Source organism: Pituophis catenifer, unplaced genomic scaffold (genome assembly GCF_029215685.1).
Source record: "Pituophis catenifer annectens isolate HBS135680 unplaced genomic scaffold, rPitCat1.0.hap2 SCAF_3, whole genome shotgun sequence".
Classification (NCBI taxonomy): domain Eukaryota; kingdom Metazoa; phylum Chordata; class Lepidosauria; order Squamata; family Colubridae; genus Pituophis; species Pituophis catenifer.
In genome coordinates, this window is record NW_027256883.1 from 106749176 (window position 1) to 106770509 (window position 21334).

Sequence of the window (21334 nt, forward strand, 5' to 3'; positions counted from 1 at the left end):
GGCGACATCGGTGGCCTGGGCTACTCAGGCTTCCATTGAGGAAGTCTGTAAGGCCACCGCCTGGGCTACACCCACTCCTTTCATTAGACGTTACCGGCTTGACCGTTTTGCGTCGGCTGACGCAGCTTTTGGCCATAGGGTTCTACAACAGGTCCTTAGGGGGCGAGCCTCTCCTCCTCGGCAGGGTCCCTCCCTATAGGTCCTTTGCTTGGGCATGTCCCCAGCCTGACCACTGGACCCAGAAACAACGAGATTGGGCGTTGACTTACCTGAACGCTTCATCTGGTTGTTCTGGGTCCAGTGGTCAGCCCCTCCCTTGGATTCTCGTCGGTTCGGCTGGCCTGGTTGGTCTCTCTTTATCTCTGACAGCTCTACGTGTCGGTCTACTGTATCGTCTTTCATCAAAAAGCTGGGAAGCAAGGCGGAGGGGTGGAGCTTCTCAGTTAGTAGACTCAATCAATCAATCCGGAGCGAGCCTGATTCCCCAGCCTGACCACTGGACCCAGAACAACCAGATGAAGCGTTCAGGTAAGTCAACGCCCATTTTGGCTATTGCAGCACACAGCTGGCTCATACTTAAGTGATGGTCCACTAGGACACCTAGATCCATCTCACAGTTACTACTGTTGCACCAGGTATCACCTATTCTATACCTGAGCATTTAGTTTATCTTGCTTAAGTACATGAGCTTACTTTTCTCACCACCAAACTGCATTTTGTTGGATAGGGCAGTGCTCAAATCTGTCAAGATCCTTCTGAATTTTGAATATATCTTCCAGTCTATGTTTGAGTCTGTCCATTGGCAATACCCCCAACTTAGTGTCGTCTGCAAATTTGATGAGTTCCCCTTCTATTCTCTCATTTAAGTCATTTATGAAGATGTGGAAGAGCACTGGGCCCAAGACAGAACTTTGCGATAGCCCACTGCATGCTTCCTTCCATGTGGATGTAGTTCCATTGAGTACTATACGCAGATTGATAGATTGGTCAGCCAATTGTGAATCCACCTGATGATGGTACAATCTATGCCACATTGTTCTATCTTATCAAGAAGTAAGCTGTGGTTCTCCAAGTATCTCCAAGGGTACTATTTTAATCTTTTATCTAGATGAAAAGGAGATGCTAGCTGAATATTTTTTCTGTACTCATACATGTACTCTCCTGCATATATACAATGTATAGACTTCCACATAGATGCTTCTGAAATGTTCTTTTCTTTAGCATTGAGTTGAGATTCAGGTTAAAACATCCATTTTGGTAGAAAAAGCTTTGGGAAAGGAAAGGTCAATTTAGCACACACCCTCTCCAATACTCTAATTTAAATCCTCCTCCTGTCTGTTAGAATAGCAGTCTATCAGACTGATAGCAAATTTATGTGGCACAACTAGGTAGTTCTGTATCCAAAGTCTTAAACTTTGCATCCAAGTTTTCTTGGGAAAAGACTTCATACCTATCCTCCCCTTATGGAGACTATATTGCAAACTCACAAAATATGTTATGGATAACATTTTATTCATGTGATACGAGAGGCTAATCCCTATTGTGCAGGGTAGGTTTTAATTCTCTTGCATCCTTGGTAGACTTGCTTTCTGTTGATATAATGTCACATTCGCATGTTTACTTACAAGTATTAGTCAGAGCTGGTTGCTTAAACATTTCCTACTTTCTTGTCCTTTATATTAACATGGCAGTTGCAATAAGATGCACTCCAAATGTTGCACTATTCCTAGCATATTTTAGGCTGGTGATGGCTAACTTTTTCCGGACTGAGTGCCCAAAGCATGCGTGCGAACCCCCGAAATGCAATGTGCCCCCTGCCCCCATGCACGCGCCCTGCCCGGCATATGCACACATGAGCTCCTGCATGTGCCCCCCATGCATGCACACACGCTCCCCCTGCATGTGCTCCCCATGCATGCATGCCCCCTGCATGTGCCACACCCCTGTGCGTGCGCGGCAGAGACCCAAAGACCAGCTGGTGGGAGGCATGCACACATGTGTGGCAGAGATGATGTGCCCACAGAGAGGGTGCTGCCCACAAAGAGGGCGCTGTATGCCACCTCTTTGTGGGCAGCACCATGGTTCTAGGCTGAGTAACAGCTAACTAGTATTCTCCAACTTTTGCAGAACAAGCACAAAGAAGGAGTTGTCTAATTCATTTAATCTTTCTCTCTCTGCAGATTTCAAGGCTAGATGGAGGAGGAGATCTGATTACCATAAGATATAGTACATTCAATGTATTTTCCATTATAATAGGATTAACATGTTGTGATAGGATATATTGTATTGTTTTTCTATAGTTTGGGTTTTTGCATATTGTATGAAATGATCTAGCCATGTAGTGGCAGTTTTTTCCAGTTCTTTCAGTGTGTGGACTTCAACTTCCATCATTCTGAACAACGATTGTGCTGGCTGAGGGATTCTGAAAGTTAAAATCTAAAGGGCACTCAAACTGCTGAGTAGGCATTTTAGAGCTTACTTTGTTGTGGGAAACCAGGGCAGTTTATCTTAGTACAGTGAAACAAATCAGAGCTTTGAGTATTGTATGAATTGAAATTCATAGCTCTAAGTGGTAAAGCTAAGCTTCAGATAAAAGTCAAAGCCCATTTTCTTATTTGAAGATAATGATTTCCTAACAATCTTGAGGATGTTTGGCCAATTTGAATAATATTGCAAATTTAAAGTATGGATAATAGTTCCATATGGTTAAGAGTCCTTGATTATTATGTGGAAAGCTTTATGTTCAAGCCTTTGCATCTCCATTTAGAAGGATTCTTGTCAGGAGATCTGTTATTATGACCTGACTATTTTCATTTATGATTGCAGATGCTACAGTACTCTAAATAGAATGAGAATTCATCTTAGATTCATAAATTACCCTGTAGCATACTATTGGTGATGCTGAACTTTTTCTGATTACAGTCTTCATGGTAGTATTGCTTCTTCTGAGGCTATTTGACAGCCTGAATGTTCTTGGATTCATTAGAGTATTACCCAAGGACTTGGCCCATGAACTGTTTTAGTGTTGCTCTGCTCTGGTTTTTATCTGGATAGGAACAGGGTCATTTGAATGAAAAAAGAAAAAAGAAACAGAGTATGCTGTTACTTTCAGAGCTGCAGTCTGCCTATTGCTGCTGGAATTGTGTCTGTTTTTGTTTTGAAACTTCTCTAGCAATAAATTAGGAAGTCTTTCCTTCTCTTTCTTCTGTATTGCCAAAACTCAATTTCTGTGCTTTATTTTATTTTGCTGTAGTCTTTCCAAAATATAGGTATTTCCATTCTCCTACATTCAGTCTTTACAAAACTTGAAAATATGATTTTATTTTTTCTGTGCCTTTTGTTTGTTGTTAACTCTTTATATTGTTAGTAGTTATTGGCTTGCACCTTCCTATTAGGATCAGTTGCAGAAAAATGCTGGAAACTCATATACCAGCTATTCTGGAAATTCAAATTATTTATCATGCCTACCATTACATTGTTCATATTCTCCTTCCCAAGTTTTTGGAAAGTCAGAACTGATTAAAAGAAAAAGTGTAGTGCAAGTTATTTTTGTAAAACCTATGTAACATTAAGATTATTGCTCATAAATGAGAAAAATCTGGCTTCTAAAAGCACAAATGATGCCTCCCCAGAACTTTATCAGTTGCATTTATTTTACTGTGTTATCCTCACACAACATTGAACTTGCTGAAATTTTGCAGGAAAATTATTTTTATATTATAGAAGACTCCAAAGTTGAGAGCATTTATTTCGGGAAAGAACAAGATATGAATTAATTGGGGGAGGGCTTTTAGAGCCAGCACTGGGAATTAGGATAAATAGCTTTATAGCAAGTTTCTCTCTTCAGTCTTACCTTCCCCTCCTGCTCTGAAATCTCTGCAAGAAACAGAACAGAGCTGACAACCCACAACAATGGTTCCCTTTCTTCTCTGGTGTTTTGATGGTTTTATGTTACATTCCCCCTCCCGCTGTTGTGCTTTGGCGTCATGGAGGGATTCATTTAAAGAGTCTGGTACAGTCTCCGGTCATTGTGATGTGTGTGTGTTTTCAGCACTGAAATGAAGTCCTTCTTCACAAAGGTAAGCTATCTACAGACACCTTGTGGGATGGCAAGGTATGGGTATGGGTACAAACTCTTGGAATGGCAGGTACCTTGATTATAACCTAACCTAACTTAAACTGGCTGCCAGTACTCCACAAAATTTGGTTTTGGGGATTTCACACCATAGCCTGAACTAGAAATATTGCCTCTGCAGTGTACAATTGGGGAAATGCATTTTATATCCTATGTTTGTTAATCAGCCATCACATCTGTTTCCTATTGAAAGCCTTTTTGGACAAGACAGAGAATGAAAGAGTTTAATAATCTTGGAGGCAATATATTGTTCCCTTGTCCATTAATTCCTTCCTCCTTGCTCCTTGTATTTTAGTTTCCATAAAATAAGCCAACCTCATCTTAGAATCCTACCCAAATCATCCATATTGCTTTGCCCAAATTCTTTCTTGGGACTTGGTTGTATATCATATGCCTTTAGGCCAGGGGTGTCAAACTCTATTTCATTGAAAGCTGCCTCAGGGTTGTGTTTGACCTCGGAGGGCTGGGAGGGGGCATGGCCTGGTTGGGAATGGCCGTGGTGGGCATGGCCAGCTTGACATCACTTGTGTCAGGGGGGCACCTCTGGTGGCCAAGTCCTAAGGCAGGACTTCCCTGACGCCCTCCCTCACTCTCATTATTGTTCTGACCTAGGGTTCCTTAGAAATTAAACAGCACCAACTTAGTCCCGGCAAACCTCTTTAATTCATACGGCTGTAAATTACTTTCATTTACAGTCCCCAAGGCTTGATAAACAGTCTTTCAGAGGAAGGTTATCAACATCCACCTATCTCACGTGGAACGCTGCCAAAGAGCTAATTTCCCCAATATAGCAACTATGCAGGAAATGTATAGTTTCATTCATTTCAGTGGTTCTTGTGAGCTCTATAAAACTAGCTATCCTTTTGACAGAAGAAGAGCTGTGTTCTGGTTCACATACTTATGCATTTTCTCTTAACTTCTGCTTCTTCAAACTGGAATATGGCCCTAATTCAAAGATTGCTGAATTCTACTTTTCATTCTGAAGAATTATCCTGCCCCCTCCCCCATTTTTGTTTAGCTTCATTGCTTTTGATGTTCCCTGCCTCCTATCAGCTCAGTTCCCATAATGCCAGCCCTGTGCCTTTTCATTATCACGTTAACAAACTTGAGTCGTGCCTAACAAGGACGCCTCATACGTTATGCTAATGATCAAGAGACATGTTAATGATATTTTAGAAGCCTAATTAGTGGAATATATAACTATATGCAATTCGGTAATGGACTGTGACAACAAGTTGTTAGGAGGGGGCTTAACAAATCTGGTTGGATATGGCCTCAGATAAACATTTGCTGAAAATGGATTAACAGAAACTGTTTGGACAGGGATGTGGGGGGGGAGAGATCTGTGATGTGTGCGTGTACATGCATGCATACCGAACATATTTGTATGTAACTAGAACATTTTATTTCAGTAGAATTTTCTTTCATATAAATTATAATATACATTTTCCCTTTTCCACACACATACCTAACAATTTTAGATATAACCCAGACTGCGTTATGATATTTATGGGCCACAAGGAGCCTTCATCCACTCTTGACACCACTTGCAGAGCTTCCTGGTGATACCCAGATAGCCAGTTAATCAGGTTAGGTCTTTACTCTAACCATTGGGAAAGAAGGGAGCAAGCCTTCAAGCCAACGGCAGCAGAGAAGCATGTTTGGGTGGAACAGGGAAGTTGCAATGAGTTTTCCACATCATTTTGTGATTAATTCCTATATTTTGGACATCCACTCCAGAGGTGGTATTCAGGAGGTTCTGACCAGTTCTGGAGAACCGGTAGTGGAAATTTTGAGTAGTTCGGAGAACTGGTAAATACCACCTCTGACTGGCCCCGCCCCCATCTATTCTCTGCCTCCCAAGTCCCAGCTGATTGGGAGGAAATGGGGATTTTGCATTAATCTTCCCCTGGAGTGGGGTGGAAATGGAGATTTTACAGTATCCTTCCACTGCCATACCCACCAAGCCATGCCATATCCACCAAGCCACGCTAAAAAAAAAATTGAATCCCACCACTGATCCACTCTTATTTTTAGGCAGGGTCAAGGAACAGGAATTTCACATAATGCTAAGACTGAATTTCCTCCCCAACAAGACAGGCTACTTCTTTGATTACTTTAATCATTGATATCTTGGATGAAGATCTATTTAGTTCCAATGTATGATCGTTAAAAAAAACATTTTAATAGCTACTGGAATTCTTTGTTTATGAATATTTTTATTACTGCAATTCATGCTAAGGTTTCCTACCCCTGAATTATTTGACTAGGACTACCTCCTTTGCCATGCTAGTAAATGGTGAAAGCAGTGAAAGAAACCTTGTTCAGGAAATCAAGAACATTAACATGTGCATTCAGGGTTGAAGTGGGATTTGGAATTTAATACTTAAATAAAAAATGGTTTTAAATTTAGATATATTATTGATCAGTCTAGGTTTTAGCATTGCTAAAAGTTTTTAAGACTGCAAGTCCTGTGTTTTATAAGGAATATGTTTAATCTGTTCTTGCCGTTCTTTTTCTTTGCAATCTGTCTTCCTCTGTTTCCTCATACTTTGTTTTTGCTATTGCAAAACTAAGTGTTTGTGTTGAATCAAAGAATATTTTCCTGATGTTTGAAAAAACGTTAGGGTTTGGTTGCTATAAATTGTGTATGTGTTCAAACAGAAAAATGACATGTGCTGTAGATGTGTTGCTTGCAACTGTGTTTTCTGACATCATACCAGCATGATATTGAGGTGTCCAATATGAACCAGAATCTGCAAAACTGACATGGATTTATGACATATATAATGTAAGGAAAATTTGAAGAAAAATATGCAGGAGCTGGTGCTTATCTGGTAAATTAATAAATTAAAGAACTTCTTGAAAAAGAGCCAATTGAGTTTTGAAAATACGTTAGAAGAATATGAGAAATATTGCAACTGGTTGCTAATGTTGTACCTTCTTGAAGTGGCCTTCCAGAAAATCTGGGCAGTGCCCCACTTTAATATCAAAATATCTCCACATACCCCTACCCCAGAATTAAACAAGTACAGTAAAGCAGAAGAACTTTTAGAACGGTGCGATTTTATTCCATGGATCAAAGGTTTTTTTTATGACCATAAAAATAACTGATTTCAGTAGTAAAGTATCAAATAAATTTAATATTAATTAAACCACTTAGCTTTTAACCTTCTTCATCCACATTTGGCTGCCTGTTGGAGAAAAAAATTAATTGGACATCTTAAATCTTGCCTTACTGAATGCTTTGACAAAGGTTTCAGAAGCACTTATATCTTAAAGCTAAAGGCAATGGGATCATTTGTCCTTGCATTCATTTAATTGAAATGGGGGAGAGAGAAAAAAGGGGGAAATTTTACAATTTTATAGTTAAAATAAGTTAAAACCCCCATAACTTAGTTTCACCATTACAGATTCTGCTTAATTGTAACTCAGCAAGTGACGCTTTGTAGAATGGAAACAATTGATTTTTTGCTATTGATTCTGCATTGTGTTTGAATTTGGAAGAAATGTGTTATTTGCGCTTTTATGTGATGGAAAGATTTAATATCTGTTTATAGCATTGTTATTCCAGATCTGTGTATGGGTATCAGAAATAAAATTTACCCATAGAAGAGAAAATTTACTTAAATTTACTCAGTTGCTCGGTGTAGTTTCTCAATACTTATGATTACCATCATATTTCTTTTGTATCTGTATATTATAGATTTTACAGAGTTTCTAATGTCACTTTTAAATCTTGATTTGAATACGTAGCTGTTTGAAACCTAGTTGCAAGGTAGCAGCAATACATAACAGAATAAAACAAAAAAGGAATAGAATTGCACAACAGAAACGTGATTGATATAGTTTTATATAAAAAAGTAAGAAAAGATTCACTAAAACACTTAAAATGTGAAATTAATTGCTTTTAATAATTTATATGAAAGATGTGGAGATCAGCTGGAATAATTTACAAAATATTAGTATTGGGACCTACACATCTTTCTACTGTGGAATACTTTATTCCTACCTAGAAGTAGGGGGTGCAATAGCTCAGTGGTTAAAGACACTGAGTTTGTCAGCTGGAAAGCTGACTGCCTGTGTCTGAGCTCCCATTACTTGCCCAGCTTCTGCTCACCTAGCAGATTGAAAGCATGCAAATGCGAGTACATAAATAGGTACCCCTTTGGTGGGATGATAACAGCGTTCCGTGAGCCTCGGTGTATAGTCATGCTGGCCACATGACCAGGGAAATGTCTTCGGACAATGGTAACTCCCTCAGCTAAGAAATAGAGATTTGCACTACCCCCTAGAGTTGGACACACCTGGAAGGGGAAATCTTTACCTTTACCTAGAAGTAAACAATGAAGCCATGCAATTTTTAAATAAACCTGGAAAAGTGCTTGTCAGCATCTGGATTTTGGGAAGTCAGTATTCCCTTTGCTGCTTCTGAAAGTGGATATGATCTGGAAGTCTTCCTCTTTCTTCACTGCTTTAAAAAAAAAAAAAGGCAACCACTTGACCCAACCAGAGTAGCTTTGGCTTCGAGTTGGACTGGTAAGCTTTTCTGAGATTAGCAAATTGCTGGGTTATCAAAGAGAACATTTCTGAGGCAAAGTGATATTTCTCTAATCAGTGCAAGAAATTAAGCAGAACTGTTGTTCCAAGTTAGAGGCAAGTTCCTGACTTTGCTTCTCTGCTTCTGACAACTGAACCTGAAAGAGCAGAGCATTGTAATAGATAGACTGTTGGACTGGGGGGAGCTGGATTCAAATTCTGCTCAGTCATAAAGCTTACAACATGCTTCTGCATTAGTCATTGTCTTTCAGCATTACCTATTTATCTAATGCAAGGGTGGCAAACTCAATTTCATTGAGGGCCGCATCAGGGTTGTGGTTGATCTTGGGGGGGTCGTGTGTGTCTGGGATGGGTGTGGCCAGGGTGGGCATGGCCAACTCAACATTGCTCATGTCAGGGGGCGCCTGTGGTGGCCCAGGTGGCACTGGGGGAATCCATTGTCTCCAGCGGATGAAGGCAAGACTAGGGCGAGCACCAAACGCTTGTCCCCCAGAGGAGTCTTGCCATCCCTCTCAGGCCATATGGAAGACCCCCACATGGCGGCCCAAGCTGCCTGGAGCCCTGGGCAGTGGAGGACAAGCAGCGAGCCGGGCACCAGGACCCCACAGCACAGCACAGCCCCACTTCTCCAAGGGGGCGCCCTGCTGTGCTTACCTCCTCCTCAAGGCTGCTGCTGCTGTGCTCGCTCTCCTTGGCCAGGTTGCTCATGGTGTGTATGGGAGGGCAAAGTGTGTGGGTCAGAAGGATGCCCACTCCCTCTCCACTCACGGAGATCCGGCTTTGTAACCAAGCATCCTCAGCTATAAGATGGCAAACCACAAGGAGAGGAGGGGGAAGGGAATGGCGAAAGGGCAGCAAGTGGCCAAGTGTTAAGGCAGGACTTCCCTCAGACTCTCCCTCCTTCTCATAATCTTCCTTCCTTCCTTCCTTCCTTCCTTCCTTCCTTCCTTCCTTCCTTCCTTCCTTCCTTCCTTCCCTCCCTCCCTCCCTCCCTCCCTCCCTCCCTCCTCCTTCTTCCCTTCTTCCCCCTTCCTCCTTCCTCTCTTTACTCTCCTCTTTCTTCCTTCTTCTCCTCCCCCCACCCCTTACTCCTCCTATCCCTACCCTTTTCCCTCCCTCCTCCCTCCCTCCCTCCCTTCCTTCTTTTTTCCCTTTTCTTCTTTTTCCTTCCCTCTTCATTCTCCTCTCTTTCTTCTTCCTTCCCCTCTTTCCTTCTTTTTCCTTTCTTGCTCTCTTCTCCTTTTTCCTTCTTTTTCTTTTTCTCCTTTCCTGTCCCTTCTTGGATGCTCAAATGCAAAACGGCAAACATTTTTCAATGCCTCCTCGCCTTGTAATCTAATGCCACTTTTGTTAGTAGTTTGTGGCCACTTGAAAGATTGAGAACAAACCAGGCTCAGTTTATCCTATGCTTGCATTTAGTGGAGGCATCCACAGACAACAGTACAGAAAAACTGTCAAAATGGTGGCTGTGATAGTTGATTAGAGCTCCTCTGGTTTTTATGTGCAACTGTTTTAGCATTTAGGAACAGAGGTAAGTTAGTTGCTTTTCTATCAATATATAATCCTTAAAAGGGCTCTCCTGTAGGCACTTTGCATGGTCTAATTCACACTGGAAATACAGCAAAGGGAAATATTTTCCCCCATTCTGCTTTGTCCTTTTTTCCCCACTGGAAATGGCTGTTTGCAACACACAAGGAGGGGATAGTTTTCTAAGGGCTCACAATTCAGTGGTGGGTTGCTCCCGGTTCTGTCTGGTTCTTTAGAACCGGTAGTAAAACCGGCGGGAGGCTCTGCCCACCCGCCCAGACAGATCATCATAATTGACGATCTGTGCATGCGCAGAAGTGCGTGCGCTCCCATTGCAAACCGGTTGTAAAGGTAAGTTGAACCCACCCCGTCACAATTGGATTGCCAACAAAGTCCTGTCTGTGACTAAATAGAACACAAAATTGCTTTCTCCTTTGAGCCCAAATCTCAATGGATACAGGATTGATGCAGAACACTGGGGCATCTCCAACCAAGTTGTCTCTCCTTCCTTCCTTCCTTCCTTCCTTCCTTCCTTCCTTCCTTCCTTCCTTCCTTCCTCCCTCCCTCCCTCCCTCCCTCCCTCCCTCCCTCCCTCCCTCCCTCCCTTGCTTCTCATTCCCATCTTCCTTCCAGCGGGTGGAGTTGGCGTGGCCCCTTGCTGGCTCCAGGGCAGCCCCATGGATCTAAGGCTGACTGCGTTCTGGCCTGGATGACCACCACCAAGTTGTAGATCAGCGTCCAGTCGGCCTGGGTCAGGCTGAAGCACCGCAGGCTGGTCCTTTGCTATTTCCAGGGCCAGATCTAGCCAAATCATGGGCCAGATCTGGCTGGCGGGCCTTGTGTTTGACATGTCTGACCTAATGTTATCATAAGTGAACATCAAATGTTGCTTTGGCAGCACATATATTAAAATTGGAAAGATACGGAGAAGATTATCATGGCCCCTGCACAGGCATGTCACAAATATTTGAGTGGCATTTTCTGTTTCTGAAAGCAGCAACAACAAATGTGACACAATTTCTGAAAAAAGAAACCATGCTAAAAATATCAGACCAGGAGATCCAAAGTAGAGAATATTCTGCAATTGCAAAACTGACTGTGTATTTCCATAGTAGAAGTGTAACCAGGCTCAAATAGGAATGGCTCCCTGATCTACAACACATCACATAGCAAGGGAGATTTAGACATTTGGAATATGATTTCTTGGACATAGAGGAAAACCAACAACAATCATAATGTTCAGTGTAAAGCATAAAAATTTAAACTGTGGCTAATCATTAGGGACACAGGTGGAAAGATGGAAAGTTTTCTCTCTATACTTTTTTTTAATCTATTATTTTTTTGTTCCATATTATTGTTTTCCTTAATTTTGTATTTTATTTTAGAAGTAAAAATTTTAAGAAGAAAATAAAATGAAATATTGTAATCCCTTGTACTTCTCATTTTTATTGATATGAGTATTTTTTAAAGAAAATGTAGATTACAATTTGCAATACTAGCTACATAAAAGACAGATCAATTGACAATCTTAAAATTCAAGCTGATGAAAAGATTGTTTAGTATACTTTTTGCTATTGATTTTCCTTTGCATTGCATTAAAGCTCCCAGAAACATTTTGATCTTTTCCTCCTGAAAGTATTTACTAAATATTGGCTTTATACTATTTTATTAGTATTATTAACTAATTTAGTGTCTCATTACTGGCAGAATATTGAAATATTATTAAGTACTTTTAATGCCATGCTGTACTCAGATATATATGGGATTGCCTGCAAAAAAAAACCTTACAATTTTAGGGGTGCATTCTAGTTTGACCATACTAGGATCTATTTATTGCTTCTTGGAATTTGAAATAGCAAGTCAATGGATATAAAGTTATCTTTCTGCCTCTAAGGAAGATTGGCTAGCTCTAATTAAAGAATAGCTGTAAAGTTGAAGTAAATGGATGAATGATTGCCAACCCCCAATTTCTTCCTGGTTGCTTTCTTCTGCTTCTGTACCTCCTCCGTCATTTGAGTCTCTATCACCATTTGTATTTTATGTTCTTCATACCTTTCCCATTTCTCTGCATTTTTTTAGTGCTTCTCTTCTGTTTTATTAAACTGCAATCCATTTCTACAGTCATATTATTGAGATGCCATTAAGTAATGGAAATTATTTGTGCAGAAATGCAACTTGATGGATAGTCAACATTTGCTCAAGCTGCTTGTGTTTTTGTAAATACTATATTACCACATATTTGTGTCACAGTAAACATATATTTTTGATTGTTCACTTTTGATGTCCACAATCATTCTTGACTCTTCAGTCTTGCATATCTGAGCATATCAAACAAAATAGTCTTTGTTTTTCTCTACCAGGATGTATATAAATAAGGGTTGATGAAGTTATAAAGTCATTACTGTTTCCTAAAACAGAGAAAAGTCCTAGTTTTTCAAGAGAAAAAAGCATCTGGAAGGCAAGGGCAGTGCTTGGAAACGGGTCAAATAGATCAGTACAGAATATTTATTTATCATATCTTACACTTTGAAGGGGCTTGGCATGTGCCTTCATAATGGCTAAGCTTTTATTACTAGTGCTACCAACTTTATAGCATTTGAATCCTCAGTGCACTCAAATGTATTCCCTGACATTGGCTTTGGTGCTTGCTAATCTGTCCGAACTCTACTTTTTAAAATAACTTTTAAAAATTAAATAAAATTAAATGGGAAGCGGGCATGATAGAAAATGTTAGTTCTAGCACAATTTTTAATTTCAAGAATGCCTCTTGGCCTCACTACACCTTGTGGATATTGGCAGAAGATAAAAATGGCAGTTGGAACTATGAAAACCAAGGGGAAAAAATGAAAATCAAACAATATTTGATGAAATTTTCTAATATTTACATTTAAAATTCCACATGCTAAGATGTGGAAGAAATACACCAAATCAGAAAATAAATAAGACTGTGCAAAGGTGAATAAGGCAAGTTTTTGAAGTTCATAAAAATTATAACGGATGAAAAATAGAACCTGCCAGTAAAGTATTTTGAATAATTCAGATTCTGAAAGTGAGATTGATTAGGCTCTATTCCCATGTGGCAAAATATGTATTTAGGTTGCTCCCATTGTTTTCAGTTGTTGTTTTTAAATTACTGCATTCTGCATCTGTTAGACATTATACAGCCCAAAACACATTGTTCTTTGTTTACTACAACTATGACAGATTCTCCAATTTTCAGTGTAATATTTTGCCTGTTTCGCCTTCATAGACAAAAATGAAGAGCTACTACATTAATTATACTTCAACAATTGATATTTCTATTTTTTGTTTCAAATTGAATCATTTGAAGTTCCAAGACAAAGGTGAGTCCACAGGCAAAGGCAATGGTCAACATCTGAAGAGACACAATCTACAGTCCATCAAGAGGAGCGCAGCTGCCTCCTCACGAGTAATCAGGCAGGCCTTAGCTGCTTCTTCCTTTTCTCTGCCCTGTTCTTGGATCAGATGAAAAAGGCAGTTCCTCTTCCTCATTGCTGATCAGTTGCAGCTGCATGCTTTCCTCATCTTAAATCTCAGGGCTGTCCTGCTGCAGCTGTGCTTCAGCCAAATCACTCTCAGACAACTGCTTGGAGCCATCCCCTCCTGACATGCACAGAACTGGTTGATGAGCTGACATCTGGAGAGGTATTTGGGGAAGCGTCTGGGGGAGTCATCATTAGTTTCCATCAATTTCTTCTTGACTTGCCTTATGATGCTTTGGAGAATAGGTGGGCCTCCTCTTCTTTGTGGCAGTCTCTCAAATATTGGAATACAGGTAGTCCTCAACAGTTCATTTAGTGACCATTTGAAGTCAGAACAGCACCAAAAAATATGACTTATGACCATTTTTCATAGTTATGACCTTTGCAGCAAACCCCTGATCATGTGATCAAAATTCAAATGCTTGGCAGCTGGCTCATATTTATGACCTTTGCTGTGGCCCATGGTCACCTAGAGCTGTGGTCACGCAGTAGTGTGAATGCAGTATTGCAGGCTAACTCTGCTGACTGCCAGCAGTTCGATCCTGACCGACTCAAGGTTGACTTAACCTTGACTTAATCCTTCTGAGGTCACTAAAATAAGGACCCAGATTGTTGGGGGCAATATGCTGACTCTGTAAACCACTTAGAGTTGTAAAGCACTATGAAGCAGTCTAAATGCTATTGCTATTTGTATCCCCTTTTGCAACCTTCTCATAAGCAAAGTAAATAGGGAAGCCAGATTCACTTAGCAACTGGGTTACTAACTTATCAACTGCAGTGATTCTGCAGTGATTCAGTTAACAACTGTGGCAAGAAAGGTCATAAAATGGGGCAAAATTCACTTAACAAATGTATCACAACACTTAACAACAGAAATTTGAGCTCAATTGTGGTCATAAGTCGAGGACTATCTGTATTGCTATCATGTCACCCCTAGTCCTTTTTTTCACTAGATTAGACATACCCAATTCCTGCAACTGTTCTTCATGTTTTACCCTCCAGTCTTCTAATCGTCTTTGTTGTGGCTCTTCTCTGCACTCTTTCCAGAGTTTCAGCGTCTTTTCTATATTATGGTGACCAAGCATACTTTAAAAAGAGTAAGGATCCTACAACATATGTATTTTGGCATTGCTTTTCCTACCTTGATCCATTCGAGAATTACCAAGGAATTCAGCCTTCTGTGATCAGTAGAGTCCAGATGCATTGGTGCTATAAGTGGCTGGAAATCCTGGGATTTGTAAGCCCAACTACATCTGGTGAACACATGGCTGGAGTTGGTTTATGTAGAAAAATAAGAAATTAAGTATTAATTTAGCCTGCTTCACTATTTGAAAGACAAATGACATGAATTGCAAAGCATCTTACAAGAGTTACACAAAGTGAGGAAAATTCTCAGAATGTTAATTTCTAACAATACGACAATAGGGATTACTGACAAATCTTGATGTTTCATTAAGCTTGTAACAATCAGGATCTCTAATAGGATGCCATTAGCACTTGCATGAAGCAAAACAAATTGAATATTTAAATAATGTCAATAGTAAATGAAAGTTCTTAATGGCTCAAGGTTTTCTATAGGTGAAATCCATATTTAAAATTTCTGCCATCCAATTGTTATTCATGCTTCTATAAATTATCCCTATCCCAGATTAGGCTTCTCCTTGTTGGAGGGCTTCACATTTCTGTTTCTGACATGACAATATGAAAGGTCAGTGCAGTATATTAGTCCAATATTGCTTTTTAAATCTCAAATTCTCTTTATGTTTGCTGAGGCTTGTTGAGTAGTTTAGGGAAGGCTGCCAGTCCCATTGGTTCCTGGGTGAACCTTTGCACTTTCACTGGAACTGGATTCGTAACTGGCTGACCATCTACACTCAATGGAACTGCATCTAAATGGAGGGAAGTATGCAGTGGGGTAGGCCCAGTACTCTTCAACATATTCATCAATGATTTGGACAAGGGGATAGATGGGGAACTCATCAAATTTGCAGATGGCACCAAGCTAGCAGGAATAGCTAACACTCCAGAAGATAGGCTTAAGATACAGAAAAATCTTGACAGACTTGAACATTGGGTGCTAAAAAAAAATCAGTGGTGAAAAAAGGTAAGGTTCTACATTTAGGCAAGAAAAACAAAATGCACAGGTACAGTATATGTGGTACCTCGCTCAATAGTACTAATTGTGAGAGGCATCTTGTAGTCCTAGTGGACAACCATTTAAATATGAGCCAGCAGTGTGCAGCAGCTGCCAAAAAAGTCAATACAGTTCTAGGCTGCAGAAACAGAGGGATAGAATCAAGATCACGTGAAGTGTTAATACCACATTATAATGCCTTGGTAAGGCCACACTTGGAATACTGCATCCAGTTTTGGTCACCACTATGTAAAAAAGATGTGAAGACTCTAGAAAGAACGCAGAGAAGAGCAACGAAGATGATTAGGGGACTGGAGGCTAAAACATATGAAGAACGGTTGCAGGAACTGGGTATGTCTAGTTTAATGAAAAGAAAGACTAGGGATGACATGATAGCAGTGTTCTAATATCTCAAGGGCTGCCACAAAGAAGAGGGAGTCAAGCTATTCTCCAAAGCACCTGAAGGCAGGTCAAGAAGCAATGGGTGAAAACTAATCAAGGAGAGAAGCAACCTAGAACTAAGGAGAAATTTCCTGACAGTTAGAACAATTAATCAGTGGAACAACGCTGCTCCTACACTGGAAATTTTTAAGAAGATGTTGGATAACCATTTGTCTGAAGTGGTGTAGGGTTTCCTGCCTAAGCAGAGGGTTGGACTAGAAAATCTCCAAGGACCCTTCCTATTCTGTTATTCTGTTATATTTATGATTTTGTAAGATTATTATGGTTTTTGTTCAGGATATGGTAGTGAGTCTATTTTGATCTTGTTTGTGGATGGCCTATATTTGGATATAGGCTCTTGGGAAGCAGTGTCTGTGGTCCGGTCCAAATGTGACAGTTTCTAATACTTTTGAATATGGCATTAACTTCCTGGTAGAAGAACCCCCAAGAATACTGTTTTGTAGCTGTTTCATAAAAAGGTGTCAAAAAGGAGAATACTTTTCTGCTGGTCTATGCTGTGAGAATATTTGGACAGTGAAGGCAGTCTTCAAGAAAAAATGAAATTCTGATTTCCTTTCCCTCTTGAAACATCTCTGATGAATATGGCTGTCCAAATCCTTTGATGTGAAAAAAGGTTCTTCATGTATAGCTGCTACATATTCAGAGGTAGGTTTCACATAATTTTACCACTGGTTCGCTGTGCACCGAAAATGTGAACGTGCGTGAACGCTCACTTTGCTCGCTTGCACAACTTCCATGCATGCGCCCATCCCTTCCACACATGCGCTTTGCTCACACACACAATTTGCTTGTGCACACGGTTTGCTCACGCACGCGGGTTGAATGCGCATGTGGCTTAGAACACGTGGCTAAATAGGACAGTATAGTGCCAGGGTGGTTGAGCAGGTGAGTGGGGGTGCCACTACCGGTTCATCCGAACCAGTCCAAACCGACTGAATACCACCACTGTACATATTGTATAGTGCAGAAAGGGTTTTTTAAATCTCATGGCAAACATTTCCCAAATTCTTTATAAATTAAGCTATGGAAGGCTAATTTTTTGGTTTTCACCTGTCCACCCTAGTCTTCATTTTCTCTTCCCACTCCAACTAATACTTGTGAATGCATAGCTGTGCCTCTTGTTTTGTTAAGGTGCATGCTTTCTTTCTTTATAATTATAGTCATTGTTTTAAGCTTATTTATTTCCAGTCAAAGATCAAATTATTTTTAAATTTACATGCTCCCGCATTATTAGAGAATTTCTGGTAATGTCTATTTCAGTAGTGTTTCCCAAAAGTAAAAAGGAGCACTCTATCTTATGTTCTTTATTTTATAATATTATCTGCTTCATTTTTTTAAGGAAGCAGCTTAAATAAGGATGCAGTTAAGATTTGCGAGACCAACAATGTCTGAGACTATTTTTTTACTTGCACTAACTACTAAGTTAACAAATCTGAGGCTGTGATCTAAACTACATGCTACATGTTATATTTATTATCATATTCAAAATAGGGCTCAGAAATAACTGGCAATTATCCGGGGTTCCTACCTCGAGCACTATCATAGTTTATATTTATCCTAGATTTGGCTGAAGGTAAGAAGCAGACATACTGTGCCATTAGTTTTTAGAATACTTTAGTGGGAGAGAGCCTTTGATTCCTGCAGCATGCAATCTTGATAAGTGAGTAACTAACAGTATGCACCAGTTAAAATTCAACAACAGAGTTGCAGAGTGCAATTTTGCTAGATGTGTTTTTGAGCAGTATCAAACTGAAGCCCCTCCAGGTAGGTCAAACAGCACCCATTTCTCTAACCTCTCCTTCTTCCCTGCCCTGTTCTGAACAAATGCTTTCTATGGTTCCAAGGAGAGGAGGAGGAAGAAGAAGAAAAGAACAGGATAAAAATGTTAATTTATTAATCATTGCCTTATATAGAGTTCATCTGAAATGCTGTTGCTATGCCAACACCCTGGGAGTTTATTTTCTTAATCCAAGTGAGGAGCTCTAGGTCTCCTGGTCTCCTGCTGTGTCATTTGAATATGGTGGTGGTGTTACTGCTGCTGCCACCAATGCAGGATCTGTTTTTTTTGGGGGGGGGAGGAGAAAAAGGAAGGGTGAAATGGGTAGAGAGAAAGGAGGCTAAACCACCAAAGCAGTCAAATGCAAAGCAGTAAAAGCCTTTCTCAGTACGACTTAGTAAAAATGACACAAATTAATATACTCTACTTAAACCAGACCAAGATTAATGGTTCTCTATCAGAGCTGCTTAGTCCAACTGTCACTCGGCAAGCACGTGTCGGACAAAATCAACACTAATCAACATTTATTCCTCTCTTGCCCTTGGGTCCGAGGAGCGAGAGCAGGCTGCGGCATTCTCCCGCTTGTCTCGCCACGCTTTTCACCCTCTATCCAGCTTTGCCATATATCACCCTTTCTTGCTGTGCCTCTCCTTTTACGGATCCAGACTCTCAGCTATCAGACAACATTAGAGGCATGATAGATTTTCTGTTTAAATTTACATCTATTATATTACAACATAGCAGTTCTTGATTCAGGGGAGACTAGTGTCTCCAATAGACAGCCTCAATGGGAAGATTTCTGCATTAACTTATTAGGTCTGGTTAGAATGTGCTTTCAAATAGACTCGCTCTCCCCCTCTCTTTCATCCCCTGCTTGCAGGGTGAGTGACGATGCTCTGAAAATCCTTACATAGGGGGGCTTGGACTGCACCAAGCCGCTTCTTGAAAAGCAAGCTTTTGTACTAAGGATCCTGATGGAAGAAGCAGGAGGCACCGTGCCTTGACTTCTTTCTTGAGGTGCAGAACCTAATGATATAAGATGGCATTACCTTAGAATTATCTGGGAGATGCTCAGCAGCCCCGATTTACAGCCAAATTGATTTCAAAGACGTTTGTACAAGAGAAGCTTAGGGTGGGAGCTTAAGGTATGGGTTTTCACAATATTTATTGATTCAGACTGATAGCCCATTCAAGACAATGTAGTTTTTTATTAACTGGGTTGATTGGTTCAGCCTACTGGACTTACCATAATTCATAATTGGAAAAAATTGTGAGCCAATTGTTCAAGCTTTTTAGTTCCTTATTCTCCTGCCCAGTACAGCCTTCCTCCAGACTCAAATTAGAATATTTAAAAAATATTTAAAAATATAAAAAGGCATATAAATTTAATAAATAAATAAAAAATATTTTTGACTGCTGATGAATGGATAGTTCCTGGTGGTCTAAACACGATCTGATTTGCACAGCTCTGATACATGAATGGATAAGCAAAGTCAAAAAAATGAACCGATAGACATTTTTAAAATGCATACCAGAGGGCAAGACTTAGATCATTCTGGCATTTTCTAATAACTTTATTACTTTATCCTATGTGCCCCTCTTTTTTTTAATTTACACATGAATAACAGTAGTTTGTGATTAAATTACTGATGTCAGTTGACCAATTGGTTGTTACTACATAAATTGCAGCATATTTCAAGAAGTGAATCCTTCCTCTACAAGACCCAGCTTTAGCTACCCCTGTCTGAAGTACTGTGAAGGGGAAAACATTGGGACAGATATTTTTCACCCAAGAGTTATACTAGTTTTGTTAGGGAGATCAGGTTAGACCCACCATTTCTTAGCTCTGTATACACACACACACACACACACACACACACACACACATGCGCACACATACACAAACACACACACACTTTCCAGCAGACCTATAAACAATTCTTAATTATCTCTATGCTTTTGCTGCTTATATGCTTATATGTAATTTCTTTAGACATTTTTATGGTTTTACTGCACTGTACTTTTGTTCTTTTTATTCTCATATATTTGATTGAAATTGAAAGCTGATTTAAGCATATTTTCTAGAAAATTGGTTGTATAAGTTTTTTTAAAAGATTGATATCAAAGAAGTTTTCAAAACATTTCCTTGTTGAAGATAAGCTTTGGTAGAAACTGATTATTTTTCACAGTGTAAGACTGAAGTTTTTGTCTTTCTGTCGTTTCTAAATTGTCATGTTAGGATTTGCTCAAGGTACAATATATATATATATATATATATATATATATATATATATATATATATATATATATATATATATATATTAATTTGATTTATATGCCGCCCTTCTCCGGAGACTCAGGGCGGCTTACAATACATTAAGCAATAGCCTTCATTCTTTTGTATATTTTTATACAAAGTCAGCTTATTGCCCCCACAAACTGGGTCCTCATATAATATAAATCTAAAATTGCTTAACATAACCAGCGTTTCATAAAACAATAAGGATTTTATCTTAACAGCAAAAAAGAAATCATTAGTAACTGTAGCAGGGTGAATAAATGATTTTGAGAAAACATTTTATTTCCTCTAAATGCTGTTAAATGCTGGGCTAAAATGGGGCTCCTTATGTCTCCTCCCTGCACATCTATCAAAGATTCTAAACAGGGAAATAGTGGCTACTTTGGGAAGGTATTTGGAGAAAGTAATTCAAGAAGACAGCAACTTAATAAGCACATTTTCTTTCTCTCACTGATAAAGGTAATAGGATCTAAATCTTTGGGTACTTTTTGCTACTTTGAAAACATTGTGGACAATCTCATAAAATGATTGTCCATTTAATGTATAGGAATTATGGGAGATTAATTAATTAATGACAAAGTGCTGATTGTCAAGCATGAACAACCAGACTCATACATGCAGAGTTCAAGCTAACTACTTGTTATATTAGATAAGGCTCCAAGGAACTTAGACGGGTTGCACAGAGACTCCGGGGGCACCAGACTTGGTCCTTCCTCCCTGCCCTCCCTTGTTGCTTCACACCACTGATTTTGCAATGTGTGGTCTGCCTCCTATTCTGTCCCCTTCAGAAATGTTCTCCATGTTTACGTTTATCTCTGTCTCTGTCTCTGTCCCTCTCCCTCTTCCTCTCTCTTCTTATGTCTAGACTTAGCCAAACCCAAATCCTGCAACTGTTCTTCATATGTTTTAATGTCCAGGCCTTTAATCATATCAGTTG

At 39.7% G+C, this 21334-nt stretch overlaps 1 protein-coding gene and 1 non-coding gene across 4 annotated transcripts in view; both read left to right on the plus strand.

The window, feature by feature from the left end:
* PBX1 (PBX homeobox 1) overlaps window positions 1–21334 on the plus strand; it is a 360766-nt gene that overhangs the window by 52028 nt on the left and 287404 nt on the right. The window lies entirely within an intron of this gene.
* On the plus strand, window positions 11109–11211 carry LOC139316062 (U6 spliceosomal RNA). Its single transcript, XR_011600317.1, has one exon. It is a non-coding gene; the product is annotated as a U6 spliceosomal RNA (small nuclear RNA).